This window comes from Malaya genurostris, chromosome 2 (genome assembly GCF_030247185.1).
Source record: "Malaya genurostris strain Urasoe2022 chromosome 2, Malgen_1.1, whole genome shotgun sequence".
Lineage (NCBI taxonomy): Eukaryota > Metazoa > Arthropoda > Insecta > Diptera > Culicidae > Malaya > Malaya genurostris.
This window is the reverse complement of record NC_080571.1, coordinates 35,881,336-35,896,022: the sequence shown is the minus strand read 5'-3', so window position 1 is coordinate 35,896,022 and position 14,687 is coordinate 35,881,336. Positions and strand designations below refer to the sequence as shown.

The following is a 14,687-nucleotide window of genomic DNA, read 5'->3' as shown; positions in this document are numbered from 1 at the left end:
TAACCGAGGCTCGGAGGGTCGAGTTCTGGATCTGACTCAGTTCGTCGTATGTAACATATTTTGGCACTCACTTTTCTCGGAGATGGCTGAACCGATTTTCATGAACTTAGATTCAAATTAAACCCATACAAATACAAATTCCCTGAATTTTATTCGAACCCGACTTCCGATTCCGAAATTACAGGGTTATATGCGGAAAAAAAAAACAAAATGAAAATAAGTGCACTTACTTTTCTCAGAGACGGCAAAACCCATTCTCACAAACTTAAATTCAAATGAAAGGTTCAATTGCCCCGTATAAAGTCCCTGAATTTTATTTGGATCCGACTTCCGGTTCCGGAATTACAGGGTGATTTGTGAGAATATATTCCTATTTCAAAGTACATTTCTCAGAGATGGCGTGATCGAGTATAACATTCTTAGGTTCAAATAAAAGGTCTCATAGTTTCGAACAAAGTTCCTAAATATCAACAGGATCTGACTTCCGGTACTGGAATTATTGGGTAAAATGTGTTAAAAATTTGATACTGTCGCTTAAAGCCTTAAGGTTCATCCAAACATAACTTGGAGTTCAGGCCTTAAGATCTACCTGTGTAACACAGAGCAGTAACGAACTTATCGTTCTCGGTCCATATTCGTGTTACCACATGCGAGAAAAGATCAAAATACCCAAGTAAGTAGTATATAGCTCTACGATCTGGAACAGAATTGAAAAACTGTACATAAACTGCTGAATTCTCGTATAGATCTTAAGATCTGTATTCACTGAAGTTCTTGGATGACTGGAAACCTACCTGGAACAGCTATAAAGAGACAAGTAAGTTATGTGTAGCTCTAAAAGTATGAACCACAAGCAAAACATGTATTAGCCGTTGTAGTTCTTGCTGTGACACAGTGTAGTCCCTAAGGACAATAGTCCAAGTAGTTCTTGGATCGTGGAACATCGCTTAAGCATTTCCATAGTCTTAGAACATACTCAGAAGGTCATCAGGCGCTAAAGCATCGGACGTAGTAGGATTGTTCATGTTATTTACACTAAAACCAAATGAAATTTGAAAAACCTTTTTTTACGAGAAAAACTTGAAATAACGCGATGTTTTATTTAATTTACGCCGTTGATTTCCGTCTTTTTTTTTCAGACTGACCTTTTGTCCGTAAGTGCGTTATTGACACTGCTTCGATATTGCTTCTGCTACTGAATATCACTGAAAATAAGTTCGGCACTTTTTCGGCACGAACGGCAAAGTAAAGTAAATTTTTCAACCGGTCTCCTCGCAAGCATCTTTCACACGAGGGACGAACTAAATCAATGCAAACGCTAACTGGATGAAAACATTTCTCTGTAAATACTGTGTCATTACATGTTTACAGTCCATAAGGCGGGACTAACGAGAGCAAGTACTGCAAAGCAAAGCCTTGGGGTATTACACTCTCTTTGTTTCAACAGATTTCGCAACCGATTCATAGCGTACAGAACCATCGCATGACAGGTGCTACGTTCCTTCTGATACTACGAATCCCTCCAGATCGGGACTCGAGCACGAACGAAGACTGACTTGTAAGACCTCTATCCATTGAATTGCTTGCATCTTTCGTGTACTTAAAATTGTTTGATTTGTAAGCCATAATCGCTATTGAACGGATTGAGCGTGATGAAAAGATCCACCGAATATGCACGGGAAATTTTTTTTTGGATTTTCTTTGACTTCAAATCATGACTCAAATGCTCTATGCGTTCAACTAACAACATAGTAAAAAGCACACCATAAATAAATTTTCAAGGAAAAATTACATTTTGAAGGTAAATTTCGATTCATTTAATCCGATTCCTTTCTATTTGTTATAAGAAATAATAGCTGTAACATATCTCCTTGATAGGAATCTGACTCTGACGGAAATAGGGAAGACACTTCGTTTGTCACTCCTCAAGAGTCTGTTAAGAGGAGATAACCAAACCACAAAATACTAAAAAAGGCAACTAAAATTACACCTTCAAAAAAGATCCCCGTGTTAAATCTGAAAAGCCAAATTAAAAACCAAAAACTGTGCCTCCTGGTTTGTCAAATTCACATATCAATCCAGGAACTAGCCCAAGAAAAGATAATAATCCAGTGGGCTCCGTTTCACAGCCACCATCAGGATTACTGAAGTTTTCGGAAATTGTAGAATGGACTCTTGCAGCATTCAATATTTCTGAACCTTTAAAGACCATCATAACAACATTCCTTCAAATAGCTAAAACATTTTCGAAACAGTTATCAGCTCAATGGTCAGTTCTCTCAGGTTATGTATCATTTGATGGATAATTTATCATCCGCCGCAAATAATTCAATCACTGTCCTTCAGTTTTGTTGCATAGTCAAAAATGTGATGTATTTGCTTTGTGCGAAACATGGCTTACATCAAACATTGACATAAATTTTAACGACTTTAACATTATACGTCTCGATAGAGACTCTCCGTATGGCGGAGTGCTTTTGGGAATTAAGAAATGCTATTCCTTTTATAGACTAAACATCCCTTCAACTTCTAGTATAGAAGTTGTTGCTTATCAAATAAACATTAAAGGAAAGGACATTTTCATTGCTTCGGTTTATATTCCTCCAAGAGCTCAAGTTGGACAACGACAGCTTAATGAAATGCTCGAAACCCTCCCTGCTCCACGATTTATTCTGGGAGATTTCAATTCGCACGGAATGATGTGGGGTTCCGTTTACAATGATAGCAGATCATCTTTAATATATAATATTTACGACAATTTTAGCATGACGGTACTAAATATGGATAGCATGACACGACCTTCTTCCCGCCCAAGTGCATTAGATTTATCTCTTTGATCGACTTCAATTCGACTAGATTGCACCTGGAAAGTATTTCCTGATTTACACGGTAGCGATCATTTACCAATCATCATCTCAATTAGCAGTAACGAAGGCATTGCTAATTCAGTTAATATTCCATATGATTTGACAAAATATGTTGATTGGATTAAATACCAAAGTAGTATCTCAAGTACCTTGAACTCAATGGAAGAGCTCCCCCGACTTGAAGAATATGACTTCCTCGTTTGTTCGATTCTGGAGGCCACAGAACAAGCCCAAACCAAACGATTTCTTGGTCCATCGTCTAACAGAAGGCTCTTAGGGAGTCTTCTCCAAATAATGGTTCCATTGTTAGCCCCTTTTCAATGATGAAATTTTCCATAGCACTCATGTCTTGTAACAATAACGCTCCTGGATTGGACAGAATTAAATTCAACTTGGAGAAGAATCTGCTCGACCTAGCAAAAAGACGTTTGTTGGAGATCTCGAGCAAAATATTGTTCCACCTGACTGGAGGCCAGCGAAAGTTATCGCCATTCAAAAGCCGGGGAAACCAGCTTCCAATCACAACTCATATAGACCCATCGCAATTTTGTCGTGCATCATAAAATGGTTCGAAAAAATTATTTTTCGACATCTCGACACTTGGGTCGTGACGAACGGTTTGTTGTCAGACACTCAGTTTGGCTTCCGTAGAAATAAAGAGACGAATGATCGCCTTGCACTACTTTCGTCTGACATCCAAATTGCCTTCGTTCAAAAACAACAAATCGCATCTGCATTTTTAGACATTAAAGGAACATTTGATTCAGTTTCCATTGATGTTTTTTCAGACAAGCTCCATCAACATGGACTTCCAGCGATTATAAATAATTATTTGCACAACCTTTTGTCAGAGAAATGCATGCATTTTTCAAATGGCGATTTGGCAACATTCAGAGTTAGCTAAATGGGTCTCCCGCAAGGCTCATGCCTTAGTTCGCTTCTCTAAAATTTTTACGTGAATGGCATTGACAACACTAAGACAATTGGCAGATGATGGCGTGGTTTCAGTTACTAGATCCAAAGCTATTGATCTGCAAAAACCATTGTAAGATACCTTAGATAACTTGTCCGTTTGGGCTGTTCATCTGGGTATCGAATACGCTGCGGAGAAAACAGAGCTGGTAGTCTTTTCAAGAAAGCATGATCCCGCGCAGCTTAAGCTTCATATGTTGGGAAGAATGGTCCAACAGGTTTTGACTTTCAAATATCTCGGGGTGTGGTTTGATTCCAAATGCACTTGGGGAGGACACATTCGGTATCTGATAACAAAATGCCAACAAAGAGTAAATTTTCTTCGAACAATAACAGGATCTTGGTGGGGTGCTCATCCGGAAGATCTAATAAAATTGTATCAGACCACGATACTTTCAGTGATGGAATATGGATGCGTTTGTTTTCGTTCCGCTGCAAACTCTCATATTATCAAACTGGAGTGAATTCAGTATCGTTGTTTGCGAATTGCTTTAGGCTGCATGCATTCGACACATGCAATGAATCTTGAAGTTCTGGCGGGAGTTCTTCCATTGAAAGACCGCATTCGGGAGCTTTCATCACGACTGCTAATAAGATGTGATGTACTGAATCCCCTGGTTATAAGTAACTTCGAAAGACTAGTCGAGCTTCAATCTCAAACAAGATTCATGACAGTGTATTTTAACCATATGTCACAGGAAATCGAAACTTCAAGATATATTCCTATCCAGGTCAGCCTACTAAATGTCCCTGACTCAACCCTGCGTGGAATCCCGGAACACCTACGCTCGTTGGAAATCCCAAAAATATTTACAAGTAAGTTCAGGCATATTGACTCTGAGAAAATATTTTACACGGACGGATCACAAATTGAAGAGGCTACTGGGTTTGGTATATTCAACAATAATGTTTCGGCTTCATTTCGGCTTCAAGAACCTGCATCTGTTTATATAGCGGAGTTAGCAGCAGTTCATTATAGTTCGAGTGTGATCGTCACATTATCTCCAAACCATTATTTTCTCTTCAAAGATAGTCTGAGTGCAATTGAAGCCATTCGCTCAAACGCAATGAAAGAGCCGATATTTTAGCCAAATGTGGTGCTATTGAGGGTGAAATTTATGACAGACCGATTGCTTTCAACAAATCCTATAGCGCGCCACGCCACAGAACACTTGCCAGCTGTCAAGCTTCTTGGGATAGAGATGATCTGGGTCGGTGGATTCACTCAATTATTCCAAAAATATCAACAAGGGCATGGTTCAGGGGACTGGATGTGAGTAGGGACTTCATTCATGTGAAGTCCAGACTCATGTCCAATCACTACACGTTAGATGCACATCCCCTTCGAATTGGACTTTCCGAGACAACCCATTGTGCTTGTGACGAAGGTTATCGCGATATTGATGATGTCGTTTGGACATGCGTGGAGTATCGTGAAGTCAGATCTCAACTAATAAATTCCTTGCGTACCCAAGGTAGACTATCCAATGTGCCAGTTCGCGATATTCTTGCTTGTCGTGACCTTCCTTACATGAAACTTCTTTATCATTTCATTAAGTCCATTGGAGTTCCAATTTAAATTTTCTTTTCCATGAGTTCAACCAATAGCCAGCTATATTATATGAATAGAAGTGATGAACTGACACAAACAAACTTGAATAGTTGTAAGATCATGTACAAAATAAATGTATTTTATTTCATGTAATTTAAAATCGCAAATCGCTTGATAAAAACAGTGTTTAGATTAACTAATGAATACCATCATTCTAATATGATATTCGAAATGTATTAGATTTAAAGTACTATGTATTACGATGCCACGGCGAAGGAAAACTTATGTATATTGGCTATGAAATAAACGTATTTATGGAAAAAAAATATCTCCTTGAACCAAAATAAATTATAATCGAAATTGAAATGAATAAAAATGTTTTTTCATATCTTTTGTTCCAAAATAAAAGCTTCCACTTTAAATAGTCCACACTGTTAATTGATAAGTAATTCGACGAATCGACCTATTCGCCGAAATGTGCTTTCTGGCTAAAGAAATTTGGATGGAATGGCTTTTGCCGAAAAGCACCAAAAAATGTTGTAACAAAGATTTTACTTTCAATGATTAAATTTGATAAGCCTTGGTGCGTGTGTTAATGTTTGTGATTTCATATAATCCCTACACGTAACCGTGTCTCGAATAAGTTGTCAGTGGAACTACGTTTAAGAAGTGCACCGCGCAAGCACATTCCTGTCAGCCGAATCGCAGTCAATCGAACCACTCCGTAGGTATCCGTTTACATAATGTCATACTGGACAGACAAACGAACAAAACAAACAAAGATATCTACCATAATCCATTGGTAAGCTCCTCCAAGTTGGTCACGTAATCGCGCCGCTCACGGTGTGCTCTGTACGGAACCGTGATACGAGATTGTGTCGGCACACAGCAGCAGTAGCCAGAGGCGTTAATCCAGGTTTAGTCAAGCTGTTTCCACCCCGGGACGTACCGAGAGGTGTGTGTGTTTGTGTGACACTTGTTGTCCACGCTTCCGTCTCCGGTACCGTACGGAGGACTTTCCAGTGGCCCTGAAAACCACACTCGACGGACACGACAGTAGAAGACGGTTTCCACAGCGCCAGCTGTCTGCCAGCTATTTCGCACACTTAATCTTCGGCAGCTGCCTGCTCAAGCCGTAGAATGAGCACAAAAAAAAATACCTCGAGCCAGATTAAAATCAACAAATTAATTTTTAATTTGATTCCACCACAATCGCTTCTGACTCGTGAGCTTGGCCGGATTTTTCGGCAAGCTAGCTGGACGATCTCCGGGCACCCTTTCATTCACCAACCCGAACTGAGATTACACAAATTTTAATCCGCCACTTAAATAATTGAATCATCCACACCCTCTTCGGAACGATAAACGCCGTCGGTGGAGATGAACCGCTCCAGGGCTGGTTGTCTGCGCGACGACGACGATGAATTTTGTATATCCTCTCGCTAGGGCAACCGAATCCGCCTTCGTTTTCGCTATGCCAGGCGACGTTTTCTGTTTCTGACAGAACTCGTACACCAACCCCCTGTTACAACGGGACCTCACACAGACACTAGAACGGCCGGACCGAGCCAGAAACTAAACGAGTTGCTAAATTTCACAAATCGATTTTTTCCTGCTCTGCTTTTCCACTTCACTTTTTTCCTCTCCCGACAACAATTTCATCCGTGGTTGGGAAATTAATAGCTATTTTCCAGCTTCTGGATTTCACTTGAATTTATTACACTCCTGCATTTCGCACCGCCGGGGGGCCTAACTCCGTCTGGGGCCAACTTGTATCAAAAGATCCGAGCACCGAACCGGAACTAAACCGGATAGCGACGGTGTTGACAGCTGTCAAACTAAGCCACTCGTCGGTGGATCAACGACAAATCGAATCTAGTAACACTCGCGAACAATTTTCACTCAGCTCCGGTCATCCGAAATGACTACGAAATTGCTCGGAACGATGTTTCGTGTAAATATTTCCCTTTTCAAACTGCGCACTTCTTGGTGCAACAATACGAACTTCCAACTAACGCGCGAAGTTGACTGCTGTATCAACACAGACAGTGGTAAACATAAACACCAACCAACGGACAAATCTCAAAGATTGATCACAATAACAAATTAACAATCATCAAAAAACGAATAACAATCAGCCTCCCGCTTTGAAACAAACACATGTCATTTCCCGTTCATTCCGGAACCAGCAGCTTCTGGGTATCCGAAAAGGGTGTTTGTGTGGCACACGCGGCTTACAAAAACTGCGATGCAAAACAGTACGACAGTTCTGGTGAGCACTGACACGTCCGACGGACAAAACTCGACTGACGGCACGAAGCGGATCTCGCAATGCCATTGGCTGCCGACGCTCGGATCGAAAGCCGACCGTAAACCGATCGGGTACCGAACTAGCAGCGAGCGACACTCGTGTCGGCACGCGCTAGTCCGAACAGCAACGAACCAACACGAACAGGTGACGGAAACGGCCGACCGAAAGGCAACCGAACCGAAGGCAACAACCGACAGCATAATTGCGTTATTGTGTTTGTTCCTTCTACTTCGGGTGCCAATGCATTTATAGCTCTATTCAATCGTCATAATCAGCCGATGCAGCAGACATTGATCTAATTTGTTCTCGCCCTTTCTATGATGCGTCACAGCACAGCACAGCACCATTGAATGGACTGGTTCGGTGATGGTAAAAGCACGAGACGTGTCTCTCGTGCCCAGCGATTGGAAAGTTCCGACACGGGCAGATGCGGACGTCCTCACGAAGATTGTCCGCTCTCGTTTCGGTTTCGTTCTGGCCGATCCGGACGGGTTCAATCACTGGCGCCTTGGCCTGTGACTGGCCGGCCATGTCGTGATATTTCTTTGATGATGAAATTATTTTCTGGCGTTTCGCCTTCGTACACCGCTCGGCAGCTGGCTACCGTGTTCGGCGGTTGGTTCGACCGGCGTCGGCTGTCGGCCGTACCGTGTTTCAGTAAGCAAACACCGGAACCGGACTCTGTCTAGGAACGGGTCCGGGTGTGATGTTTGTATTTAAAATTGTAATTTTCCTGAACGGATAATTTTATTTGCAGGAAACAGTGATAGCGGAATTGATGCTCGGCGTTGTTTACTGAATGAAATTACCGTGTTTGTGATTCATTAGTTTTGAGTGTGTTGTTGCCTTAGATGATAACTATTGTTGAGGACGTTAAATATTTGAGCTAACAAGATACTGTGCATTTACAATTGACTTACATTTTTACCAATAAACTTGAGAAGCTTTTGGAAAAATTATAACGATTTCGAGAGGTTTGTACTGCTTCTGAGGAATTTTTGGATATTGGGAAAAGTTAAGCTTGTGAAGCTTTCGAGAAGTTTTTTAAGATTTCGACATGCTTGTGAAGCGTTTGAGAAACTAGTAAAGTCTTAGAGACGCTTTCGTAAGAATGTTCTGAAAACTTTCTTAGAAACTTCCGAGTTGTTCGTGATAAGCTTTCGAGAAGTTTTTGTAGAGCTTTTGAGAAGCTTCGAGAAGCTCTATAGAATCTTTCAAGAAACTTTCGCGAAGGAATCGAGAAGCTTTTGAGAAGTTTTTGAGAAGCTGTTGAGAGACTTTCGAGAAGTTTCCTGAGTAGATTTCAAGAAGCTTACTAGCTTACGAGAAACTTTGAAGAAGCCGGAAGTTTCTGTGAAGCTTTTGTGAATCTTTCGAGTAGCTTTTGATGGGTTTTTAGTAGCTTTTGAGAAGTTTCCGAGAAGCTTTTGCGAGCTTTTCAGTGGATTACAAGGAACTTTTGAGAAGTTTACAAGAAACCTTGGAGATGCTTCTGAGAAGTTTTTGAGAACCATTAAAAAAGCTTCTGAGAAGCTTTTGGGAAGTTTCCGAAAATTTTTTGAGAAACGTCAGAGAAGCTTGAGAGAAGCGTTTGAAAAACTTTCACTTTTGAGAATCTTCTGAGAAGTTTTAGAGAAATTTGTGAAGCTTTCGAGAAGCTTGTGAAATTTTCGAAGAGCTTTGGAGAAGCTTTTTAAAGGATTTTAAGAAGCTTTTGAGAAGTTTACTAGAAACTTTGGAGCAGCTTCTGAGAAGCTTTTGAGTAGCTTCCGTAAAGCTTTTGAGAATCTTTTGCGAAGTTTTTGAGAAACTTCTGATGAGCTTTTAAGAAGCTTCTGATGAGCTTTTGAGAAACTCGGAAAGCTTTTGAGAAGCTTGTGAAAATTTCGAGAAGCTTTTAGGTGGATTTCAAGAAGCTTTTGAGAAGTTTGTGAGAAACTTTGGAGATACTTCTAACAAACTTTGGAGAAGCTTCTGAGAAGCTATTGAGAATCTATTTTAAGAAGCTTCTGAGAAGTTTACTAGAAACTTCTGAGAAGTTTTTGAGAATCTTCCGAGAAGTTTTTGAGAAGGTTTTGAGAAGTTTTCAAGGAACTTTTGAGAAGCTACCGAGAGGCTTTTGAGAAGCTTTCGAAACAATTTCGAAAAAGCTATTGAGAAGCTTTCGAGGAACTTGCGGGTAGATTTCAAGAAGCTTACATGTTTGCGAAAAACTTTGGAGAAGCTTTTGTGAAGCTTTCAAGTAGCTTTTGAGGGGTTTTCGAGAAATTTTTAAGAAGTTTGGGAGAATGTTTCAAGAAACTTTCGAAATGCTTGTGAAACTTTCCAAAAATGTTTGAAGCTGTCAAAATCCTTATGAAGCTATCGAGAAACTTGTGAAGCTTTCTAGAAGGTTGTGAAGCTTTCGAAAAGCATTCGAAGTTTTCGAAAAGCTTCCGAAGATTCTGAAAAGCTTGTGAAATTTCCAAGAAGCTTTCAAAAAACTTTTTGAGAAGTATCCGATTTGAAGAAGCTATTGAATAAATTTTTAAGAAGCTTTTGAGTAGATCAAGAGAAATTTTAGAAAAGCTTCAGATAAGATTGCAAGAGATCTGAGTAGCTTTAGAGAAGCTACGGAGAATCTGTTGAGAAACTTCTGAGAATTTTGGGAAAGTTTTTGAGAAATTTTCGAGAAACTTTTGAGAACCTTTAGAGAAGCTTTTGAGAGATTTTCGAGAGGGTTTCGGGAAACTTTTAAGAAGCTCTTTGGAAGCTTTTGCGAAGCTTTCTAGATGATTTTAAGAAGCTTCCGAGTAAATTTTAAGGAGTTTTTTAATAGTTCAAGAGAATGCTTTCGAGAAGCTTTTGAGAAACTTTTCAGTAGATTCCAAGAAGTTTTTGAGTAGTTCACGAGAAACTTTGGAGAAATTTTCAAGGAGCTTTTGAGAAACTTTCGTTAAAATTCAAAGGAACTTTTGAGAAAGTTCGGAGATGCTTTGGAGAAGCTTCGTAGAGACTTTCGAGAAGCTATCTAGACGCTTTTGAAAAGTTTGTGAAGCATTTGAGAAACTTTTGTTAAACTTCAAAGAAACTTTTGAGAAGCTTTGGAGAAGCTTTTTAAAAGCTTTTGAGAAGTTTTCGAGAAGCTTCTGAGGGGTTTCGAGAAGGTTTTGTGAAACTTCTAAAAAGCTTCAAAGAAGTTTCCGAAATGCTTTTGAGAAGCATCCGAAATGTTTTCAAGAAGCTTCCGAGATACTTTTGAGAAGCATTTGAGAAACTTCCGAGAAGCCTATGAGTAGCTTTCGTGAAGCTTTTGAGTAGCTTCTGAGTAGGTTTTAAGGAGTTTTTGAATATTTCAAGAGAGTCTTTAGAGAAGCTTTCGAGAAGCTTCCGAGTAGTTTACGAGAAACTTCGAAGAAGCTTTCAAGAAGCTTCTGAGAAAATTTTGTGAAGCTTTCGAGAAACTTTTGAGAAGCTTTAGAGAAGCTTTTTAGACACTTTTGAAAAGCTTTAGAGAAGCTTTTTATAAGCTTTCGAGACGCTATCTAGACGCTTTTGAGGAGCTTGTTAAACATTTGAGAAACTTTTGTTAAACTTCAAAGAAACTTTGGAGAAACTTTTTAAAAGCTTTTGACAAGTTTTCGAGAAGCTTTTGAGGGGTTTTCGAGAAGGTTTTGTGAAACTTTTAAAAAGCTTCAGAGAAGCTCTTTAGAAGCTTCCGAAATACTTTTGAGGCGCATTAGAAATGTTTTCGAGAAGCTTCCGAGATATTTTTGAGAAGCTTTAGGGAAACTTCCGAGAAGCTTTTGAGTAGCTTATGGGTATACTTTAAGGAGCTTTTAAATATTTCAAGAGAGCCTTTGGAGAAGCTTTCGAGAAGCTTCTGAGTAGTTTACGAGAAACTTCGGAGAAGCTTTCAAGACGCTTCTGAGAAACTTTTGTGAAGCTTTTTAGATACTTTTGAAAAGCTTTGGAGAAGCTTTTTATGAGCTTTCGAGACGCTATCTAGACGCTTTTGAGGAGCTTGTGAAACATTTGAGAAACTTCTTTAAACTTTAAAGAAACTTTAGAGAAACTTTTTAAAAGCTTTTGAGAAGTTTTCGAGAAGGTTTTGTGAAACTTTTAAAAAGTTTCAGAGAAGCTCTTTAGAAACTTCCGAAATGCTATTGAGGAGCATTAGAAATGTTTTCCAGAAACTTCCGAGATATTTTTTGAGAAGCTTTAGGGAAACTTCCGAGAAGCTTTCGAGAAGCTTTCGAGAAGCTTTTGAGTAGCTTCCGATTAGATTTTAAGGAGTTTTTGAATATGTCTCGAGAATCTTCAGAGAAGTTTTTGAAAAGCTTCTGAGACGCTTTTGAGTAGTTTAACAGAAACTTCGAAGAAGCTTTTAAGAAGCTTCTGGGAAACTTTTGTCAAGCTTTCGAGAAACTTTTGAGAAGCTTCTGAGACGCTTTTGAGTAGTTTAAGAGAAACTTCGTAGAAACTTTTAAGGAGCTTCTGAGAAACTTTTTCTAAAATTTAAAGAAATTTTTGAGAAGCTTTTTAGAAGCTTTGGAGAAGCTTTCTAAAAGCTTTTGAGGGGTTTTTGGGAATGTTTCGTGAAACTTGGAGAATCTCTTTAGAAGCTTTCGAGAAGCTTACGAAATGTTTCTGAGAAGCTTCAGAGATATTTTTGAGAAGCTTTAGGAAAACTTCCGAGAAGCTTTTGAGAAGCTTTTGAGTAGCTTCCGAGTAGATTTTAAGGAGTTTTTGAATATTTCACGAGAATCTTTAGAGAAGTTTTTGAAAAGCTTCTGAGACGCATTTAAGTAGTTTAACAGAAACTTCGTAGAAGCTTTTAAGAAGCTACTGAGAAACTTTTGTGAAGCTTTCGAGAAACTTTTGAGAAGCTTTGGAAAAACTGTTTAGATACTTTTTAAAAGCTTTGGTAGGTTTGGTGAGAATCTTCTGAGAGCTTTGTGAGAAACTTTTGAGATGTTCGTGAAAAGTTTGCCGGCAATAAGGTTTCAATTTGAGAAGTTTATGAATTTAAAAAGAAGTTTGAAAGAAGAGCTAAGCTTTGTGTAAATCTTGTTGAAAACATGTGAGATGATTTTCAGAAGCATATTTGAAGCGCCTGAAATGTTTTTGTAAAGCTTCATAAATGTTTCAGAAAAGTATGTGAATAATTTCGCAGTAATTTCAGAGAAGCATCAGGAATGGTGGTGACATGCGTCGAAGAAGCTTGAACTTCGGGCTAAACTCATATAGTTTAGAAGGTATGGTTGGTTGAGTCTATTTTATCCAAACATATACATGGCTTTGTTATGTCGTAAGTTTTGCACCTTAACAGGAATCTTCATACTAAGCTGAGGAGCTATCGTGAAGACATCGAGCTAAAAATTTTTATAGTTCTCACGAAAAGTTTGGTGTAGCTTTAATCTAAATTTTGTCCAACCCTTATGATTGCGTTGACCGTGATAAAAAGTTCATACTGAGTCGTAATACAAATTCAAAATAAACTATTAGGCATCGTGTTCTTAAAAATTAGGGAATAGAAAACTAGTATTCTAATATGCCGTAGTTAGACTACTGTATTGACATTGCTATCAAGTTTCTACTCAGAGAAACTGAGAAGCATTCGATGGAGTCTGGCGGAAGTTTGGAACTAGTTTACGCCAGTATTTAGAGCAGGTTTTATTCATAAAAGCTTGTTCTGAACTTGTGTCTTTCAAGAAACTTCTAATCTGGCTCATGGTCATCTACATATTTTGTTGATTTCAAAAATTGATTGTTATATGACCGAAAAGTTTTTCATGGAAAACAAAACCTAAAATCTTTATAGTTATGTTGGATGGAAAAATTGTTAATTTAAAACCAGCAGTTTGGTATTCACAATCGATAACGGTGTTTTCTATTGCGCAAGAATGTATTGCTCTACAAGTAAACACTTGAAGTTCACTACCTCAGATACGAGAAGTACGATTTCCAAATAACTTCAATTACATAACCGACTAGCACAGGTTCCATCCCAGGCTTTTCTCCCAGGTTGTGCTCCGACTTGACCGAAACGAAATGAACTGATACAGTAAACAATCTGACGATAGGGGGCTTGTTTATCTGTTAAACACCGATCGAGAGTTCTTCAACTGCATCATCGTAACACCCATCACCGGAGCTAATTTTCCCCAACCACAAAAGAGCTGAGAGCTGGTTCTACGCTCGGCTATGGAACAGTTTGAGCCAGAGTGCATGTGGAAACGTTCCCCTGCTCAAAGGAACGAACTAAATTTCGGAGCTATCATGACTGGAAATCAATTGAGCATGTTGATAGGATCGTCTTCGTGCTGCCTTCCGAATCCGATGCCAGTGATGAAGATGATAAAATGCTGCTCAAATATTGAACGAAAAGCTCCCAACTGGAACGCACAAAAGGTGTCGGATCGAAAGTTCTACTCACACATACTAACACCAACACCAGCGACTTGGGTTTAGATTTGCCTCGAGGCTTCTCCGCAAAGGGACTAAATACGACTCATTCGGAATGCCGATAAACGTATTTCAATTATGTTCGTTCAAATGATATTGCTTTAGTGGTTTCACTTCGTAACTATCATCGGACCGGAGAGGGGGTTTGTTGGGGGTTGGGGGGTATGAATACTAGTTCCAGTGCAACAGTATGCCATTTCGATGCGTCGTTATGGGAGGAGGTGTTTCGGCTATGCAATGCACTATAAACTACCAGTTTCCAGTTCCGTTTGGGGTAGTGCAGGAATAGAACGCGCGAGTTGGCAGTTACCGAGAAGGATTAAATGTGTTCACTGGAACTGGGGCGAAACAAATCCCCCCAACCATTTATCGCCTGTCTGTTAGTGTGTCGGTTGTTGTTTTGATATCGCATTAGGGCAATCGGAGTTGAATTGAGTTGGTTCGACCATAATAACAGTATTATATATGGTGATAATGGTGCTTTGATAATGATATTAACTCGATTCAACAGAACCGGAAACACTAAAATGGAACGCGG

The 14,687-nt window shown here is 39.4% G+C and overlaps 1 protein-coding gene across 1 annotated transcript in view; it reads right to left on the bottom strand.

The window, feature by feature from the left end:
- LOC131430015 (titin homolog) overlaps positions 1 to 14,687 on the bottom strand; it is a 479,674-nt gene that overhangs the window by 281,181 nt on the left and 183,806 nt on the right. The window lies entirely within an intron of this gene.